Source organism: Giraffa tippelskirchi, chromosome X (assembly GCF_054371585.1).
Source record: "Giraffa tippelskirchi isolate mGirTip1 chromosome X, T2T-mGirTip1v1.2.pri, whole genome shotgun sequence".
Lineage (NCBI taxonomy): Eukaryota > Metazoa > Chordata > Mammalia > Artiodactyla > Giraffidae > Giraffa > Giraffa tippelskirchi.
Window position 1 is genome coordinate 53,567,517 of NC_137289.1, and position 21,021 is coordinate 53,588,537.

A 21,021-nucleotide genomic window follows, 5' to 3' on the forward strand; every position below is an offset into this window, starting at 1 on the left:
GCAGGAAGAATTTTTATATTTAAGCATAGAAAGGGCTGGAATATAAATCTGCACCCTGACCAGGTAATAACTAAATAAAATGATGATGGTACTGGAAAGGCACTTTATAAGGTTGTTTCCTAATGTTTTAGTGCCCTGAGAAATGTCTGACTTTCAGAGTCACTGAATCAGGAGCTTGTCAGTTTAAATTTTGGAATTAAAGTTTGTCATTACGTTGTTTTTTTTTTTTTAATAAATTTATTTATTTTAGTTGGGGGCTAATTACTTTACAATATTGTAGTAGTTTTTGCCATACATTGACATGAATCAGCCACACTGATTTCACAGAACGGATACAGGGAGATATAGACTTCTGCAAGGAGTGACAAACCAATAACTTTAGTACTAGATACTAAGTTCTTCTAGGACAATATCCATATCATCCACTTTTCTCCTTTTCCCCATAGTACTTTGCTTTTTCTACCCATGGCTTGGATTCTACTGGAGTTTATTTATGGAGGACTATTTTTTTCAGGCTTAAAGTTCATCTTCTATGATTAGTTTAATCTCACAATCACTAATTCTTCCACATCTGAGAAATAGAACACTGTTCTGAGTCCTTTCTAGCCTATAATAAAATAAGAGGTTTTCCAACTTTGTGAGGCTGAAGAAGAGAATTATTTCTCCCATCTCAACTTATATCTACTTCCATCACTAATCTTTGGGACATTTTCCTCCTTGAAGGCTATCTTGGTAATTCTAGTACTTATTTTTTTCTGAACTTCTGAGGATTTTTATATCTTGAAAGATACCACTGCCCTGTGTGCTTCAGTATTGTTCCTTAAACTGATTCATGCTCATTAGTTCACTCAGTGCTTAATGATGAGGACACACAAAAGCTGGGTACACCATGACTTCTGCCTCAAAATGCTCACAGTCTATTGGGCGAAGATAAGCAAGTAACTGGACAGTTAATATTACGTGAAAAGCATGAGGCATTAAGCACAGGGTACAGTAGGAACATTTAGTTGTATATGCTTCTTTTGAGGGGCCTTCCCTGGAAACTCCGTGAGCTCAACAGAAGCTCAGCAGGTGGTAGAAACTGCCTGCCAATTCAGGAGACCCAGGTTCGATCCCTGGGTTGAGAGGATCTCCTGGAGGAGGAAATGGCCACCCACTCCAGTATTCTTGCCTGGGAAATTCCTTGGACAGAGGAGCCTGGCAGGCTACAGTCCATGGGGTCACAAAGAGTTGGACACGACTGAGAGACTAACCTCACATGCACTTTTTTTTTTCCCACTACCCAACCAGATAGTAAGTTCCTCTAGGACAATATCCATATCTTCCACTTTTCTCCCTTTCCTCATAGTGCCTTGCATTTTCTACTCTTGGTCTGAAATCTTTCACCCTAAATATCTTCTCTCTTTGCTATCTCCATTCCTTTAAACCTTTTTTTAAAAGATCAAGTTCTCAGAGAAACTTGAGATGACTGTGTTATTCAAAATTGAATCACCCCCCTCACATATAGTCACATTCTATAAGTACATATTGTCTTCCCTTGCTTTATTTTTCATTTTTTGCTTTTTTTCTTTACTTTTCTCTATTTTTCTACTTAGCACATATCACCATCTGACATACTGCATTATTTACTTGTTTAATTTTCTTTATTGTCTATCTTGCCTTCTGGAATGTAAGCTCTATGAGGACAGGGTTCCTATCTGTCTTGTTCACTATCTTACCTCTAAAGAGCCCTAGAACAGTGCAGGGCACTTCATAGTAACTTAAAAGTTATTTGTCACATTAGTGACTAAGTAGTAACAATGAAAGTCAGTACTCAAGAAATGCTAGTTTATTTTTTTTCAAATTGAATGATTTTTCTTTTGCATTATACTGTACTACAACCACCACTACTTTTGATTTGGCTTGATATTGAAGGGTCTGTATAGCTACTCTTAGACTTTGAGGAGTTGGTATTCCTCTGGCTATGCGGCATAGCCCCTATAAGTTTGCAGAAACAGTCACAACTGGCCACCTTAACTAAGCTGGCTTTGATCCTCAACCAGTATATAGATCATGTTTTGAGAATTACTGATATAACATCAAAACTTTCTTTACATTTTTGTTTAATAGATATAATATCATGATAATTTCATATTATGTTTGTTTTTGTTTCAGATCCTCCACAAGATAGGAAATTTCATAATTAGGAAGCTAGATTTTTCTTTCTTCTTGTTCCACTTAAAATCAAAATGTTTCTTATTCATGATGCCAGTTATTGAAACCTATTGAAAATATTTTATAGTCTATAATATCACTTACATGTAAAATCTAAATAGGACAAACAGAGAAACAGAGAGTAGAGTCATGCTTACTAGGGACTGAAGAATAGGGGGAAGTGGGCTGATATTGATCAAAGGGCACAAACTCCAGGTTATAAGATTAACAAGTTTGGTAGTCTAATCTATAGCATGGTGATTATAGCTAATAATACAATAAGATATACTTAAATGTTGTTAATAGGGTAGATCTTAAATATTCTCACTGTGGAAAAGATTTGTTTATTATAAATGTGATGGAAGTGTAACTCATACAGTGATGGTAATCAGCTTGAATCAAATCAACACATTGTACACCTTAAATTTATAGAAAACTAAATATCAAGTATATTTCAAAGTTGGGAAAATATCTGGCTATTTACAAGACAAAGACTGGGCAAATGTTGAAAAATGGCAAGTTTCTGTTCAAAAGTAGTTGGTTATTTTTCCCAAATAGAAAAAAAAAAATGGTTTAGAAGCACACACACACACACACACACGCCTCTGTCATGTATTTTCCTTTTTCCAGTATCTAGCTTCAGGTAAAGTTTCTTGTTAAGATATCTGGTGATCTTTTTGGAAAATAATTAAAATCAGCATTATTGAAGAATTTACAAAGGTAGCTATTTAAGAGAACCCAGAACCAACTTGGAAATAATGTCTTGGGTCAGATCTTCAATCAAATGGGTGCAAGAGAGCCATAAACAACTTTTTTCAGTTGAGCTGTGTATGTATACAAGGCATTTTTTCTTGAGATATATGCAAGGGCAAGGAAGATGAAGTCAGTACAGTCTACTTCTGCTTCATTGACTACGCTAAAGCCTTTGGCTGTGTGGATCACAACAAACACTGGAAAATTCCCAAACAAATGGGAATACCAGATCACTTTACCTGTGTCCTGAGAAACCTGTATGCAGGTCAAGAAGCAACAGTTAGAACCGGGCATGGAACAATGGACTGGTTCAAATTCGGGCATGGAATACATCAAGGCTGTACTTATCATCTTGCTTATTTAACTTATATGCAGAATACATCATGTGAAATGCCTGGCTGGATGAAGCTCAAGCTGGAATCAAGATTACTGGGAGAAATAGCAAATAACCTCAGATACGCAGATGACACCACCCTTATGGCAGAAATCAAAGAGGAACTAAAGAATCTATTGATGAAGGTGAAAGAGGACAGTGAAAAAGCTGACTTAAAACTCAACATTCAAAAAACTAAGATCATGGCATCTATTCCCATCACTTTATGGCAAATAGATGGGGAAACAGTGACAGACTTCATTTTTCTAGGGCTCCAAAATCACTGCGGGTGGAGATTACAGTCATGAAATTAAAAGACGCTTGCTCCTTGGAAGAAAAACTATGATAAACCTAGACAGCATATTAAAAAGCAAAGACATTACTTTGTCGAAATTTGGGAGATATTTTAAGGAAATTGATGCCACCGTTTTTTTGTTTGTTTGTTTGTTTTTTAATGATACCCTACAAAACGGAGGCATAGATTTAAAAAAAAAAATCACAGCAATTTCTTTGGAGCATTATTTCACTTTTTTTCCAGGTCTTATACATGCACATTAGTTCTTGAGTTTGTTTCCCATCTCTTACAGTAAACAATGTTGTTCGTTCACAGACTGTACTTGTTGTTGTAGGGCTTCCTTGGTGGCTCAGATGGCAAAGAATCCACCTGCAATGTGGGAGACCTGAGTTCAATCCCTGGGCTGGGAAGATCCCTTGGAGAAGAGAATGGCAACCCACTCCAGTACTCTTGCCTGGAGAATTCCATGGACAGAGGCGCCTGGAGAGCTATAGTCCATGTGGTCACAAAGAGTTGGACAAGTCTAAGAAACGAACATACACATATACATATATATGTGCCTCCATTTTGTAGGGTATCATTAGCTAGTGTGGGAGGTGGCTTATAGCAAACCTTGTGGACTAAGACTCTTTTGGCTTTTATTACATAGGAATGTCTCTGCCAAGTGGCTTTACACTACTACTTCTTCAGCATATCTTTGTGTGCACGATCAGGCTGCATAGACTGAGGTATGGTACCTTACCTCTGCACCATGATACCTTTTAGCACAGGGCCTGGGTCACTGGGTCAGTTAGAAGGATGGTATCACTCTACTCTGTGCCAGCTATCACTGTACTCTCTACTTTCGACCTGGCTGCCCATTAATAATTTACTATCTCTTGATATGACAAATGAATGGTTTTCTGAATTTCTTATATCTGATTAAAATTATAATAATAACAATGATTAGTCTATGGGCATTAAGATACATGTATTTTGTCGGTTCTCTTTTTAACTGAACAAATTTTGATGGGAGCAAGTTCAAAGAATGTGGGAGATCTGTGTAACTGAAATTGGTAAGATAAAGCCAGTATCAAGGGAAATGTGACAGAGGAAGGTGTTAAGTCAATCAGATGATCAACTGCATTCTGTTTTCCAGTTGAGCAGCCCTACAGTTAATGAGCGCTTTTTACTGATGTGGTATATATTGGGAGTTACAATGCTGTACAAAACATACCGTTCAGAAAGAATGGGATTCTTTGTGATTAATGTTTTTGTTTTAGATTCCCTATTTTTATTAAGTCATGGATAGTCAGTGTAAATAATTGTGTAGTGATTTGTTTCTATTTGGAATTTAGAGTGGGAATTATCCTAAGGGTATGTGGCTCCAAACTATTGAAAATTCTCCTTAATGCCACCTTTTCTCTTTTGCTTTTGAATGCAAAGTTGAAAAAAAAAAGCAACACAAACATTAATCTATAAAGAAGACCAGCAAGAGGGGAAAATACAGGAATGAACAGAATACAATCTTGCTCCATACATTTGAGGCCCTTGTTCGTGTGTATTTTCTTGCAATGTTTGTTAGAAAGTCAAGTATCACATTTGTGTCAATTGACATGTTCAGTGCATGGCAATTTTAATTTCAAGTGTAATATGTTGATTTCTTTATTGGGCTATTTGGGACTCTCTTTGTTGAGCAAACTTTATTTTCCTTCACAATAAGACATACAGCATTAAATTCTAGCCTGAAGCCTACCTCTTCCATATACTTTCAGCTCCCAAAATCTGATACAAATTCTGGCATTAGTTCTTGTTGGCATGATATGTTGTAATCATGTTGCCATTTGACTTCATTTTCTAAGCCTTTATGAGGTAAGATATCATGAGTTGTTTTATGAAAGCAGTTGTTGTTTTCTAGGTTATAGTCATATGGTTTGTGTGGGTTCTTTTTGACGAGATGGGAGGAAAGTGGAGACTTACAGTGAAAAGTGTTCAAAATTACAAGCATGCTTGTTTAAGATACACTGAGTCTAGAGTGAATCACCAAAGGAATGATTTCCAGGTAGCAGAGAATGATGGTGAGGTTGGCAATCAATTAGGATAATGTGAAAAGTATGGTGGTAAGTGTGTAGAGTGAATTGATTGCTTGGTAATCAAACTACAGTACCTTTCATTTTCCCTGCTGAGTCCACGAAATCTCTTTTGAAATATAATTGTGGTCAGCCACAAATATACCAGTTATCTTCTCTAATATTTAGTGTTGAGTTTCTCTTCAAAGAATGCCCGAAACAACTTATGAAGGAAAAACTTCAGCTTGAGGCCATATGACCTGAGCCCAGTAAGTTGGTCAGATTTTCTGATGGCAAGCTACTGAATAAAGCTCAATAAGAAAGTCCTGCCAGACTGGCAACCTTCCTAACTCCCAAGATGTTAATAGGAGTTAGGGTTCCTTCAGAGAAAATACATGGTCCCATTGAGCATATAGCCTTTGGAATGCTCTGCCATCGTATACACAGACCTTCCAGGACTAAGATAACATTCACTTTTCCATTCACTTTTTAAAATATTTTATTTTTATTTAATTAATTAATTTGGTTCTGCTGGGTCTTTGTTTCAGCATGTGGGATCTTTTTTTTTTTTTTTCCAGGTGTGGCTTTCAAACTCTTAGCTGCCTCATGTGGACTTTAGTTCCCTGACCAGGAATTGAAGGAGGTCCCTCCTCTCACTTTTTATGTCAACAGAATGCATTTTCTTGTAGAAACTCTATAGACAAGCAAGATTGTTATTTTCCAAGAGGATGGTCTTTCCTCTAAATTTCTACTTGTTTAATTCCATCATCCAAGTTTACCACTTGAAGCCATTTCCTAAGCAAGAAGACAGAACTTCGTGACACATTTTACAAAAAAAAGCTAATTAATTAGTAATCACAAAAATGTCTTTAGTTCAGATAGGTCTTCGTGACTCTCATGATGTAAATTATTAGAAATAATTGGGTTTGTGGAAATGTAGTGTCTAGCAATTAAACAATTATGTCACAAAACTATAGCTTTTTGTTTTTCCAAATCAAGGCCTCGATAAAACAAGCAATCCTTTAAGTGCCTTCAACTTCTGGGTCCTGTGATTGATTTTTGAAGATTACTTGTAATTTATAGTTCACAATATTCGGTGACATAGGCAGATTTTGTGTCTTAAATGTTTCAATAATGACCTCATTTTACCTAATGGTTATGAATATGTAGTATAGTTTAACAGTATTATATCCTTTTAAAAGTAATTTGAAGCTACTTTTTTAAATGACTTTACCCGGTCATTTTGGCCCCTTCAACTTTATTCCACATAAAGTGAAATTTTAGTAGACATGAAGGATTATCTTCTCAAGATGATATTTTATTAATTAAAGTAAACATGTTAATTTTCCAGCTATTCCCCACTCGCCCCAACCCCCCCACACACACACACACACTCAGGGAGTATTTTAAATGGGTTAAAAATTAGATTTATCTTTCTTTATGATTATGTTCTTCTCCAATGAACATGGGAGTATTAATTTCTCTTCTTATAAATGTTTCTGGATTTAATTCAGTAAGAAGATGTAATCATTTCTAATATTTATCTGTAAATTGCATTGAACTTTGTTGAGGGCACCTTAGGAAGTAATGATTTATATGCTTTCTAGATATTTATCTGCTTGTATAAGCATAGTTCTATTTTAGAAATGTTATTGAATTAATGCTGTAATACATGGAACAAAGAAAAATAATTTCCATAGGTTAAGGTCTGTTTTTCAGCAATCTGATCTTGTTTTGCGTGTCCTGCTCTATTATATGTGTATATGCAGGTATCATGCTGGTGATGTAGTTTAAGATTTAAATAGACTCTAGGAAGAGTGTTTGGAAAATGCTTATCTACTGAAAAGTGGCTGTTTTCCTGAATAAACATGTAGTTAAATTATCCATCCAATTTCAGAACTAGAGACACAGTACAACCTCAGGGAATATGGGTTGCTCTCTATTTCCCCGTGCAAGGCTATTGAAATGAGAAGCTAGACTGAAGGTAGATATTCAGAAAAGCTTGTAATAGAAACAAAGGAAGGAGGTGAGAATTCTTTTGAGGGCTTTACCCTAAGTCTCCTGTTAAACTTAGAGAAACTGAGAAATAAGTGGCCTTAAAAATAGAGAAACACAATAAAACTTTATTTTAAAAAATGTCAATTTTGTGAAAAACCTGAGCTTAATACTAAGGGAAAAAATATTCTGCCATGTGTGAAGTCCTATTTTCTATAGTCAGGTTTATATGCTTTCTTTATGGAATACTTGCTTTCCTTTTTAAAAAAATGATCATCCCATTTTGTAAAAGAACATTTCTATTTGTGAGGTGTAAATATGTTTACAGAAATATGCAAATATAGTACATGAATACTGAGGAAATACAGAGGAACAATACAAAGGTAAGGACTGGTATCAGATATATATTTTTCAGACATTTTAAGATGAATTTGAAGAATGGAAGGGACATAGATTGGTGTGTTTTAGTGTGAGGAATATGAGAGAAACAAATTGATGAGGTGATCTTTCTTTTAAATAAGTACCCATTTTCAGTAATCCATCAAGAGAAATAGTTCCCTTTTGTTGGAAACTATTTGGTTATTTATTTCTGAATAACAAACATCCCCAAACTTATGGATTTAACAAAAATGTATTATCTCTTATGGTTCTGTACATTGACTAGTAATTGTTGATCACTTGGCACTTGGGATCTCATGCAATTACAAAAGACTAGTGCTGGAATCATCTGAAGACCAGATGTCAAGATAGCTTCTTCACACATGTATCTAGAGCCTGGTTTGGGACAGCAGGAAAGCTGAGGGCAGTGTGGACATTTCTCTTTCCAAGTGGCCACTCCACGTGGTAGCATGGGTTTCATCCCAGGTTGGTGGTAGTCTTAGCCTACTTGGAATTTTTATGCAATAGTTGTTTCCCTTAGATCAGATGTTCCAAGACACAAGAAACGAAAGCTGCCAGTCTTCAAATTCTCGAGCTCAGGATCTGGCACAGTCACTTCCTCATATTATATTGTTCAAACTACTCACAGAGTCTGCCAAAACTCAAGAGAAAAAACATGGGCCATCCCTCTCAATCAGAGATATGTCAAAGAATTTGTGGCCATCATTAATCTACTATAGAAGTTATGCATGATAGGTTACATGGGTGCTGCTTATGTTTTCTTTGTTGAAATAGCAGGGACTAGAAATTAAAGCCAGCAGACCTACTTCTGCATAGTTCAGTTGCTCAGTCATGTCCAGCTCTTTGTGACTCCATGGACTGCACAATGCCAGGCTTCCCTGTTCACTACCAACTCCTGGAGCTTGCTCACACTCACATCCATCAAGTCAGTGATGCCATCCAACCATCTCATCCTCTGTTGTCCCCTTATCCTCCTGCCTTCAGTCTTTCCCAGCATCAGAGTCTTTTCCAATGAGTCAGTTCTTTGCATCAGGCCAAAATGTTAGAGCTTCAGCTTCAGCATCAGTCCTTCCAATGAATTTAAGGACTGATTTCCTTTAGGATTGACTGGTTTGACCTCCTTGAAGTCCAAGGGATTCTCAAGAGTCTTCTCCAACACCACAGTTCAAAAGCATCAATTCTTCAGTGTTCAGCTTTCTTGATAGTACAACTATCACATCCATACATGACTACTGGAAAAACCATAGCTTTGACTAATCGGACCTTTGTTGGCAAAGTAATGTCTCTGCTTTTTAATATGCTGTCTAGGTTGGTCATAGCTTTTCTTCCAAGGAGCAAGTGTCTTTTAATTTAATGACTGCAGTCACCATCTGCAGTGATTTTGGAGCCCAAGAAAATAAAGTCTGTCACTGTTTCCATTGTTTCCCCATCTATTTGCCAAGAAGTGATGGGACCGGATACCATGATCTTAGTTGTCTGAATGTTGAGCTTTAAGCCAACTTTTTCACTCTCCTCTTTCACCTTCATCAAGAGGCTCTTTGGTTCTTCACTTTCTGCCATAAGGGTGGTGTCATCTGTGTATATGAGGTTATTGCTATTTCTCCTGGAAATCTTGATTCCAGCTTCTGCTTCATCCAGCCTGGCATTTTGCATGATGTATTCTGCATATAAGTTAAATTAGCCGGGTGACAATATACAGCCTTGATGTAATCCTTTCCCAATTTGGAAGTAGTCTATCGTTCCATGTCCAGTTCTAACTGTTGCTTCTTGACCTGCATACAGATTTCTCAAGAGGCAGATAAGATGGTCTGGTATTCCCATCTCTTTGAGGATTTTCCACAGTTTGCTGTGATCCATACAAAGGCTTTGGCATAGACAATAAAGCAGAAATAGATGTTTTTCTGGAACTCTCTTGCTTTTTTGATGATCCAACGGATGTTGGCAGTTTGATCTCTGGTTCCTCTGCCTTTTCTAAATCCAGCTTGAACATCTGGAAGTTCATGGTTCATGTACTGTTGAAGCCTGGCTTGGAGAATTTTAAGCATTACTTTACGAGTGTGTGAGATGAGTGCAATTGTGAGGTAGTTTGAGCATTCTTTGGCATTGCCTTTCTTTGGGATTGGAATGAAAACTGACCTTTTCCAGTCCTGTGACCACTGCTGAGGTTTCCATATTTGCTGGCATATTGAGTGCAGCACTTTCACAGTGTCATCTTTCAGGATTTGAAATAGCTCAACTGGAATTCCATCACCTCCACTAGTTTTGTTTGTAGTGATGCTTCCTAAGGCCCACTTGACTTCACATTCCAGGATGTCTGGCTCTAGGTGAGTGATCACACCATCGTGATTGTCTGGGTCGTGAAGAACTTTTTGTACAATTCTTCTGTGTATTCTTGCCACCTCTTCTTAATATCTTCTTCTTCTGTTAGGTCCCTACCATTTCTGTCCTTTATTGTGCCCATCTTTGCATGAAATATTCCCTTGGTAGCTCTACTTTTCTTGAAGAGATCTCTAGTCTTTCCCATTCTATTGTTTTCCTCTATTTCTTTGCACTGATCACTGAGGAAGGCTTTCTTATCTCTCCTTGCTATTCTTTGGAAATCTGCGTTCAAATGGGAATATCTTTCCTTTTATCCTTTGCCTTTCGCTTCTCTTCTTTTCTCAGCTATTTGTAAGGCCTCCTCAGAGAACCATTTTGCCTTTTTGCATTTCTTTTTCTTGGAGATGGTCTTGATCACTGCCTCCTGTATAATGTCACAAACCTCCATCCATAGTTCTTCAGGCACTCTGTCTTTTAGGTCTAATCCCTTAAATCTATTTGTCACTTCTACTGTATACTTGTAAGGGATTTGATTTAGGTCCCACTTGCATGGTGTTGTGGTTTTCCCTACTTTCTTCAATTTACGTCTGAATTTGGCAATAAAGAGTTCATGATCTGAGCCGCAGTCAGCTCCCAGTCTTGTTTTTTGCTGACTGGTCATCTGGTGATGTCCAGATCTGTGGTACTTTCACAAGTTAGAGGAGCAGAAGGACATGAGCTCACCTTCTCCTGCAAGAACTCCAAAATTACAACTCACTGCTGAACAACCATCGACAGGAGAATTTTGGATCCCACCAAAGAAAGATACCCCACATACAAGGGCAAAGGAGAAGCACCAGAAAGATAGTAGGAGGGGTGAAATTGCCTTTAGAATCAAACCCTATACCTGCCAGAGATGCTCAGAGGGCTCAAACAAAGCTTTGTGCACACCAGAAGACCCCACAGAGACTGAGGCAGACCTGCCTCTGGGTGTTTGAGTGTCTCCTGCAGAGGTATGGGTCAGCAGCGGCCTGCCACAGGGGCTTTGGGTGCAGCAGACCTCTTGGTGTGGCATAAGCCCTCTTGGAGGAGGTCACCATTAACCTCACCTTAGAGCTACCGAGCAGACAACCCACAAACTGCAGAACAGTTATACCAAAAAAATTCTCACTGTGTTAAATTCTAAGATGAACAACAGATTTCCCAATCTGGGGATCTAGCAAAGGGACTGAGAACCCCCAGGGAATTTGACTTTGGAGGCCAGTGGGATTTGATTGCAGAACTTACACAGAGCAGGGGAAACACTCTTGGAGGGCACAAACAAAACCTTGTGCACACCAGGACCCAGGAGAAAGGAGCAGGGACCCCACAAGAGACTGACCCAGACTTGCCCTATGAGTGTCCCGGGTGTTTACTATGACCAGTGCATTCTCTTGGCAAAACTCTGTTAGCCTTTGCCCTGCTTCAGAGAAGTACCATAGACATCACACTTATAAGTCATATTCTGTTTGTGTTCACAAAAGTTGATGACTATTTAAAGAAGAACCATTTTTAAAGTGAATAAAATTGTGAAGACATTGAACACACAGGAGGTGCAATTATAAATGCTAACTTTATTCAGCCTGTGCCATTCCAGTTGAGTTTTCTTAAAGCGAAATTGAGTTCATCTTAAGACTCAACTGGGCTAGTCTTAAGCCTTGAATATAAGCTCCAGTTCTTGGTTTTAAGATCTGAAAGTGACAGGTTGTGGGGGGGTTGGGTAGGGGAAGAAGTTGGCAAAGAAAATTCTTCAGGAAATAGGAGGCCTTAATTTTCAATAAGTGAGGTACTTGGTTTCCATGGAAGCTGGTTTGGGTGGTGAATCTCACTGAGTGTGTGCTTGTGTCTCCATGCAGAGATATTTAGAAAAGGATGTAAGTAAGAGCGAGATAGTGTTAATACAAGTGGGAAAGATCAGTACAGGTCTGGTGGAACAAACGAGATTCCTTAGGGTCACTGGTGTTGATTTTATGCCATGAGTACTACTCTGAGGCTCATACACCTCATGTAGCATGCCTATTGAGGGACAAGTATGTATATGCTAACATTCACAGTTGCAAGTGACACCAAGCTAAACTGAATTTAAAAGTGGAATAAAAGGATATATTTTCTAATTCTTATTTCAAGTCAGAATTAGGAAAACAAAAATCTGGAGTTGACCTTTTGCTGTATTGCCTTTCAAATACCTTGGCTGAAGCTTTGGGCTTCTGTCCTGAATTAATTTGAAAATTAGATTTAAAATATTGTGCTTCTCCACCTCTTCCTCACCCCTTTATAAGTTGTCAAAACGAAAAAAAAAAAAAAAAAAGAATCATTTTAGATGTTTATGCCCCTGTGGTTGGAAGGAGTAAGAATCAGGGGAGGACTTGATGTATCCATGTGCTTTGCTGTGCTTAGTCACTTAGTAGTGTCCAACTCTTTGTGATCCTATGGACTGTAGCCCTCCAGGCTTCTCTGTCCGTTTATTAAAATGACCTTAACAAATGGCATAATAGAAAAATTACTTCAGACATCACCTTTGGTCTATTTGGCCAGTTCCAGAACCAAATGATTTTAATCACACTCTGGATTTTCTTTCCATTATTTTTGTTAGTCTTATGATCTGTTGTTGCCTTGGTACTATGGCAACAGCAGGGAAGAGAACAAACAAAAAATAAACAAAGGGGGATTCGAGTCTGAGATACATCTTTAAGTGGCCATTCTCAGCTTAATGTCAGACAAACATATATCTTTTGTTAACTCAATTTCAGCAAAAGGTTTTTTTTTTTAAATAACAACTGATTATCAATTTATTAAAAAGGTTGATTTAGGCATCGGCAATGGTGGCTTCCACCTTGACTCCTGGCTCAATACTGATGGAAGTGATCTGCTTGACAATTTCAGAAGAGCTGTGCAGGTCAATAAATCGCTTGTGGATCCTCATTTGGAATTGATCCCAAGTCTTAGAACCTTCACCACAAGGAGTTTTCCTTGTAGTTATTCTCAGAGTCTTGGTAGGCATCTGAACTGGTCCTTTCACTTTGAGATTCTTTTCCTTCACGTCTCTGATCAGGTCAGCACACACCTTCTCCAGAGACTTCACGTTGCAGCTGGAGAGGGTGATCCTAATCCAATGAATGGCCACTTCTGGCTGCAGAGGAGTCTTGCCGGTGTCTTTAAAGGCTATGGCTGTGGTGAGGCTTCCTGACCCACTTGTTGCTCAGCGAGAGCGAACAGCAGTGAGTCAGGAGCAGGAGTAGGCAGCGTGGAGCTCCACTGCAGCGGCGACCGCATCTTCCTCAAAGAGCTCAGTAAAAGGTTTTATTTGAGAGATTTTTCCTAGAGAATTTAAGCATGTAACTGCTAGAGTACTTGATGGGTAATCCAATAAAATAAATATGTAAAGGAATTAAAAAGAAAGAATAGATATCAGATCTATTTTTTTTAAAGCTGGTTAACCCTCTCTTGAAAAACCTAATTCATGGCTTCTCCTTTGATAAATGCATTAAAACTTGGCTGCTGGACTTAAAATACAAATTAATGAAAAATGAATTATATTCCTGGTAATGCAAATATGCTTGATGAACTAATGACTCTTTGTGACAACCTTTAAATAAAGCCTATTGTAAGAACTTTTCAATATTTTTTCCTAACCATTTACTCATTGCTTATATGTACCTACTTTCATCAGATTTGAGATGAAGTGTCATACTAATATTAATAGATATAGCTTAAAAAAACAGTGTAAGAGGGGCAACTGACTAGCCTATAATATCTACAATATCAGTATATATGATATTGTATATATGAGTGGAAACACTTAATTTTATTCTTTTATAGTCATTCTGGATATACTTTTTCTCCATTCGGAAGTAATGTCCAACTCAAAATACTGTGTTATTCATGATCATGAGAAACCAATCTGACTATTGCAAGGGAGAATCCTTCTTTTGGAGCAGGAGAGCGACAGTATCTTCACAGTTCGCCGAGAACAGTCCTGGTTTATATCTCTTGTCCTAACATATTTAACTGACTACATTAGAAAAGACCCTGATAGCAGTAAAGATTGAAGGCAGGAGAAGGGGATGACAGAGGATGAGATCATTGGATGGCATCACCGACTCGATGGACATGAGTTTGAGCAAGCTCTGGGAATTGGTGGTGGACAGGGAAGCCTGGTATGCTGAAGTCCATGGGGTTGCAAAGAGTCCAACACGACTGTGTGACTGAACTGAACGAAACATAATTAACAGTGTCCCCCTTGACTCTCAGAAGTGCCCCACTTTGATCAATTACTTGGTCACCTTAATTATACACTAATCCCAGTGCATTAAGGCATTGATTAAGCACCTGGCTGTTCATGCTGTTTCATGATACATTAATTATATTAAGAAATGGCAGAGAAAGAACCTCTGCCCTCTGGGAACTTGACGTCTAAGAAACATAGTACTACTGTGAACCCACATATAAGAGATCAAGTGCATCAACAAACAGCAACTCAAAGATACTCAAAGTGTGCGTGCCATCTTCTGCAGAAACATTTTTGGCCAGGAGAAAGAGGAGGGCCCTGAGTGAGAGACTGTAAGGGTTCCTTACAGGAATAATGTGGTGAAGATAGGCTCTCAGCCTTTTCCTAGTTTATCTCAAATGACCATTTGAAAAAGGCTATTTTTTTTTTTTTTTTTTTTTTTTTGGCAAATCATACTATGGGTTGCCTTCCATGTGTAAAAAGGGAAGCTAGTTTGATCTCCACTAGAATTGATTTGTCCACCCACTGTACTGCTGGAAACTGTCCACAAATCAGGATTGAGCTTGGCTATGTGAAGAATAGAGTCAACAACCATTTGTCCAAATTTTTTTTTAGTGCTTTCTCACAGAGCTGCTACTGCTAAGCTGCTAAGTCGCTTCAATCGTGTCCGACTCTGCGCGACCCCATAGACGGCCGCCCACCAGGCTCCCCCGTCCCTGGGATTCTCCAGGCAGGAACACTGGAGTGGGTTGCCATTTCCTTCTCCAATGCATGAGAGTGAAAAGGGAAAGTGAAGTCGCTCAGTCGTGTCCGACTCTTAGCGACCCCATGGACTGCAGCCCACCAGGCTCCTCCGTCCATGGGATTTTCCAGGCGAAAGTACTGGAGTGGGGTGCCATTGCCTTCTCCGTTCTCACAAAGCATCTGAGGTAAAAACACATTGAGTCTGGAATGATCAACTTTATACCAAAGGACTACATTAGTAACATGATATTGCTTTGCATACATTTATTTTTTTTAAAGATCTTTAGTTAGCCTGATACCTTCTGACATTGACTGAAAAGTGAATGTTAAGCTAGTTATGTATTCTTTAGAACAAGACAGCTGTACAAACCAGTGAATTGTACAGTGATTTGGAAAACAGGCCAAGAGTATCCTCTTGTAAAGTTCTACACACTGTTCACCTGCCCCTGGCTCTAGTGCTATGGCAAGAAAGAAGAAGTGATGACTCTATTTCCCTAACTGGAGAGGGAGAGAGAATTTCTGGGAACAGCGGCCCATGAGGTTTTGAATGTATGCACACAAGAAATATGTATCATTAAAATTAGATTTTGGAAACATTCCTCAAAGTCTATGAGAAAGTCTTCTTTGTAAGCCAGTAGAGGGGAGTTGGAACCTCAACCTTAACATGGAAGATTATCAATAGCCCCTGGTCTTCATAGGATCCAGACATATTTGAAGCTGCTTGGAGGTATTTTATACTTCTGTTTCTTTTGCTGTTGAGTAAATCAGATTAGTTATCTGTGATGTGATGTTGCATATATAGGACTTGAATATTGTAAAACCTTATTTATTGAAAGTTACCAGATACTAGAGTGTTTGTGCTATACTGAATTTTTCAAGGTAAATGAAAGTTTTGGATTAAACCCAATTAGGCATAACAGCAGTTCCCTCAAAACACCATAATTGGTTATACTTCTTAGATTTTGTTATTTCCTCTACTTGGAATTTCTTCTTGGCTACCTGGAAAACCCTCCTTCATCTTTCAAGACTTAACTCAACAGTCTCTTCATCTTTAAAGACAATACTGACTTCCTCCCAGTTCTCCTTACCTCCATCTTCTAAGTATATGTGATCGCTCTTTCCTTTACCTGTATAGCTGTCTGCCCTACTAGAAGGTAAGCTCCTTAAAGGACGAGACCTAGCAGTGACTGGCATCGAGTAGGGAATCAATAAATGGGTGAGTTTATGAATGAAATAATAAACGAGTCTCAAAAGACTTAATGATATGTTCATGTGGAGGCCACTGGGCCTCTTAAGGATATGAACGTTCCTGTAAAATTCAAGTTTGCTCCAAAAAACTAGTTGACCTGTCCAAAATCAGCCTGTATTGCTACCTCCTTGTCTAGGTAGAAAAGTCTGCACTGTGCTTAACTCTTAACAAGCAAGGCATGAAGCCAGCTCTCCTTACTCCCTACTGATTTTGCATAATTAAACTATATAAGGAAATTTTTAAATTGGCTTTTGCCCCGCTCCCCACTAATGAAGGCTGTTAATGGTCACACATCCCCAAACCTTTTCTTGAATTCTTTGTCTTAATCTCTAAGCTGAATTTTCTCTGAGGAATTTTCTTTTGTTCTTTTTTATTATTTCCCCCTGCAGGCACTCCATTGATGATAATGTGGGAAATATATTTAAGAAAATGATACTCTCCTATTAGCACTGTAGTCAAAGAATTATAATGCTTCTTTACCTGCTATTGATTTCTTTTTCGGTAGATGTTTTTGTGTAATGTAAGATTAATAATCAGAATATACTTGTTTATTATCATGTTTTTGTGTTATTTTCCCTCCAGCAGAAATATCAGCATAAATGCTAAGCAATCTGAGTTAAATAGCTTAAGTAGTAATATTGCTATTCCAATTGCTTGTCATTACACAGGAGGTTATGGTTACAGCTGACTATACAGCACTACCTGAGTCATACACTTTACATTTGCAATCAGCCTATTATAGATGAACTGTGAAAATTGGAGAGGCATTTTTATGATAATTGGAAGATGTTTTCCTTGAAGTAAGTAAGACCCTTGAGAGAGCTTGAATTACTTGTCTGTAATTTTGTTATAAGCTTTAATGCTATTTATTTAACTTGAAGTTTATTGCTCCTGAATATATTTTCCTATATCTTTCTATTATTGAGTGACATATGTGCTATAGTCTCAATAATATTTTTACTTTGAATATTATTATACATTTTATTTTGATTGTTCTCAGCTTCAAAAAATTATCTTCCCTTACGGAATGATCCATAGAAAAGGGAAACTACCCCTGGATTTTAAATTAAGAGTATGAATGGAAATCCAAAAGACAGTCTATCTGATTCCACCTGGTTCTTTCTGTGTTCTGAGGAAAAATGACCTAACATTTCAGGTATTCACTGTGAATCTGTAGGTAATGTGTCCAGAGTTTTATGCCATGTAATTATGTGTTCTTGTGTCTTCCTTCTTACCTTTACAGCCTTTTCCTGGTTTGGCTGGTCTCCTCATTACTCACTGAATGTGTGCGTGCTAAGTCGCTTTAGTCGTGTTCAACTCTGCAACCCTATGGACTGTAGTCCGCCAGGCCCCTCTGTCCATGGAGATTCTCCAGGCGAGAATACTGCAGTGGGTTGCTAGTATCCCAGGGGATCTTCCCCACCCAGGGATCGAATCCATGTCTCCTGTGGCTTCTGAATTGCAGGAAGATTCTTTACCACTGAGCCACACGGGAGGCTCTGCTCACTGACTGCCTTATGCTTATTCATTCTTTTATGTCCTTGTGCAGACCATTTCTCTGCCTAGAATGTTCTCCTTTCTCCTCACAACCTACCCAGATTCCCATAGTCACACAGTTATTAGGTGACAGAACTGGAGCCAGAACCTATTTTTGCTTTTTTCCAATTTAATTCCATAAATATAAATTGGGCATCTAAATGCAATGGACTATGCCAAACCTTACTTTGTCTGTTTGGTTTCATTTCTTCCTAGAAGGAAATGTAGGCCAGAAATGGAGGCTTCTCAGTTATATACCTTGACTTCTGTTGCAAGGATATTTATATAAACACTGCTCAGACTGAATGAGATCTAAGCATCATACTAAATTTCCAGCAACCAAAATGTAACAAATGATATTATTTATTTTATATCAAGATAAATATTGCACTTTGCCTAGAAGCAGGCTTAGTAATTTAGGTACCCTGTTTTTAGAGACCCAGGTGTCAAAAATTTAAGCTTACCAAAGAGATAAATAAAGAGAAGATTATTCCCATTACAGACAGATTCTTCAACTTACAAATGGGTTCACTGCAGGGTTCCTTTAAAGAGGTTCTCCCTTCATACTTTTAAGTATATGTTTCTTGATCATTGACTACTTATCAGAAAAAAAAAAAAACAACTGAGGAGCAGAAAGACAAATGGCTGAAGTGTTAGGAATTGCTGCTAGGTGATGATCATTGAATTGAGGATAAAACACTGAGATATTATAATGTAAGTTGGTGGGAACCATAGAATTTGATTTGTATAAATTTGAATTCAGACAGTAATTTTCAAAAATGCATATCCAGCATAGAGAAGCACACTGGGCTTATATAATAAAACATTGTAGAGCAGAGGTTCTTGGTTTATATAGACTCTTGAGGGGAAGACGTTCTATGAATGAGTGTGATAGAAAAATATTTCTGCAACATTACTGCATTAAAACCACTACAAAACTCACTGACTTAAAAACAATAATCATTTATTCTCTTTCTTACATTTGTAAGTCAACTGGAGGTTGGCTGATCTAGGCTGGGCTCAACTGGGCTTAGCTCTAAGCTGCAGGTTGAGCTCAGGTTTACTAGACATATTTCTAATCCATCTTGGACCAAAAGGCCACCTGCGGCATTTTCTTTTCATGGTAATGGAAAGAATGCCAGAGGGATAAGCAGAAGTATGCAGTGGCTCTAAAAGACCATATTTGAAAATTGTGTTATGCCCCTTATATTGGACAAAGCAAATCACATGGCCAAGGCCAACAAAAATGGGCAAGGAAATATTCTCTGCTTCGAGTCAGAGAAGCTACAAAGACCTATGGCAAAGAACATCAATGTAGGGAAAGGAGAAGGATTGGCAGCAATGATGCACTCTATAACACGGGACTACAGGGAGACCCAAAAGGCCCTGAACTTGTTTTTTAAAATGTTGTGTTATATAGAGCTATTTTTCTAGGGAGCAAGTTCTTATTATTCATCAGATTCTAAAGGAGGGATTGGAATTCCATCCATTTCCACTTGAGAACCGCTTACTCTAGGGTCTGTTGTTATTCATTTGTTTCATTGTGTTAATGTGCCCCAGTTAATGACCCAGGATTTTTCTGAGTATATTCTAATTTTCAGGTAATAGGAGAGTCAGTTACTTTATATCTGGTTATGTATTTTAAGAACCCACTTGTTTGCCAGGGCTTTATTCAGCACCCAGTAACCCTTCTTTGCCCAGAACTTAGTTGCCATTTTGTCCCATATACAGTCAGCAAAAACAAGACTGGGAGATGACTGTGTCTCAGATCATGAACACCATATTGCCAAATTCAGACTTAAACTGAAGAAAGTAGGGAAAACCACTAGACCATTCAGTTATGACCTAAATCAAATCCCTTACAATTGTACAGTGGAAGTGAGAAATAGATTTAAGGGGCGAGATCTGATAGAGTGCCTGATAAACTATGGACGGGGTTCATGACATTGTAGAGGAGAGAGGGATCAAAACCATCCCCATGGAAAAGAAATGCAAAAAAGCATAATGGCTGTATGAGGAGGCCTTAAAAATAGCTGTGAAAAGAAGAGAAGCAAAAAGCAAAGGAGAAAAAGAAAGATATTCCCATTTGAATGCAGAGTTCCAAAGAATAGCAAGGAGAGATAAGAAAGCCTTCCTCAGTGATCAATGCAAAGAAATAGAGCAAAACAATAGAAAAGGAAAGACTAGAGATCTCTTCAAGAAAATTAGAGATACCAAGGGAACATTTCATGCAAAGATGGGCTCAATAAAGGACAGAAATGGTATGGACCTAACAGAAGCAGAAGATATTAAGAAGAGGTGGCAAGAATACACAGAAGAACTATACAAAAAAGATCTTCATGACCCAGATAATCACGATGGTGTGATCACTCTCCTAGAGCCAGACATCCTGGAATGTGAAGTCAAGTGGGCCTTAGGAAAAATCACTACAAACAAAGCTAGTGGAGGTGATGGAATTCCAGGTGAGCTATTTCAAATCCTAAAAGATAATGCTGTGAAAGTGCTGCACTCAATATGCCAGCAAATTTGGAAAACTCAGCAGTGGCCACAAGACTGGAAAAGGTCAGTTTTCATTCCAATCCCAAAGAAAGACAATGCCAAAGAATGCTCAAACTACCGCACAATTGCACTCATCTCACATGCTAGTAAAGTAATGCTCAAAATTCTCCAAGCCAGGCTTCAAAAGTATGTGACCTGTGAACTTCCATATGTTCAAGCTGGATTTAGAGAAGGCAGAGGAACCAAAGATTAAATTGCCAACATTCATTGGATCATCAAAAAAGCAAGAGAGTTCCAGAAAAACATCTACTTCTGCTTTATTGACTATGCCAAAGCCTTTGGCTGTGTGGATCACCACAAACTGTGGAAAAT

The 21,021-nt window shown here is 38.1% G+C and overlaps 2 protein-coding genes and 1 pseudogene across 2 annotated transcripts in view; 1 reads left to right on the plus strand and 2 right to left on the minus strand.

The window, feature by feature from the left end:
* Nucleotides 1–21,021, plus strand: part of IL1RAPL2 (interleukin 1 receptor accessory protein like 2) — a 1,535,365-nt gene that overhangs the window by 648,901 nt on the left and 865,443 nt on the right. The gene's annotated exons all lie outside the window — the stretch shown is intronic.
* The window catches only part of L1TD1 (LINE1 type transposase domain containing 1), a 789,799-nt gene that overhangs the window by 460,006 nt on the left and 308,772 nt on the right, over nucleotides 1–21,021 (minus strand). The window lies entirely within an intron of this gene.
* Nucleotides 13,200–16,559, minus strand: LOC145536470 (small ribosomal subunit protein uS10 pseudogene; annotated as a pseudogene).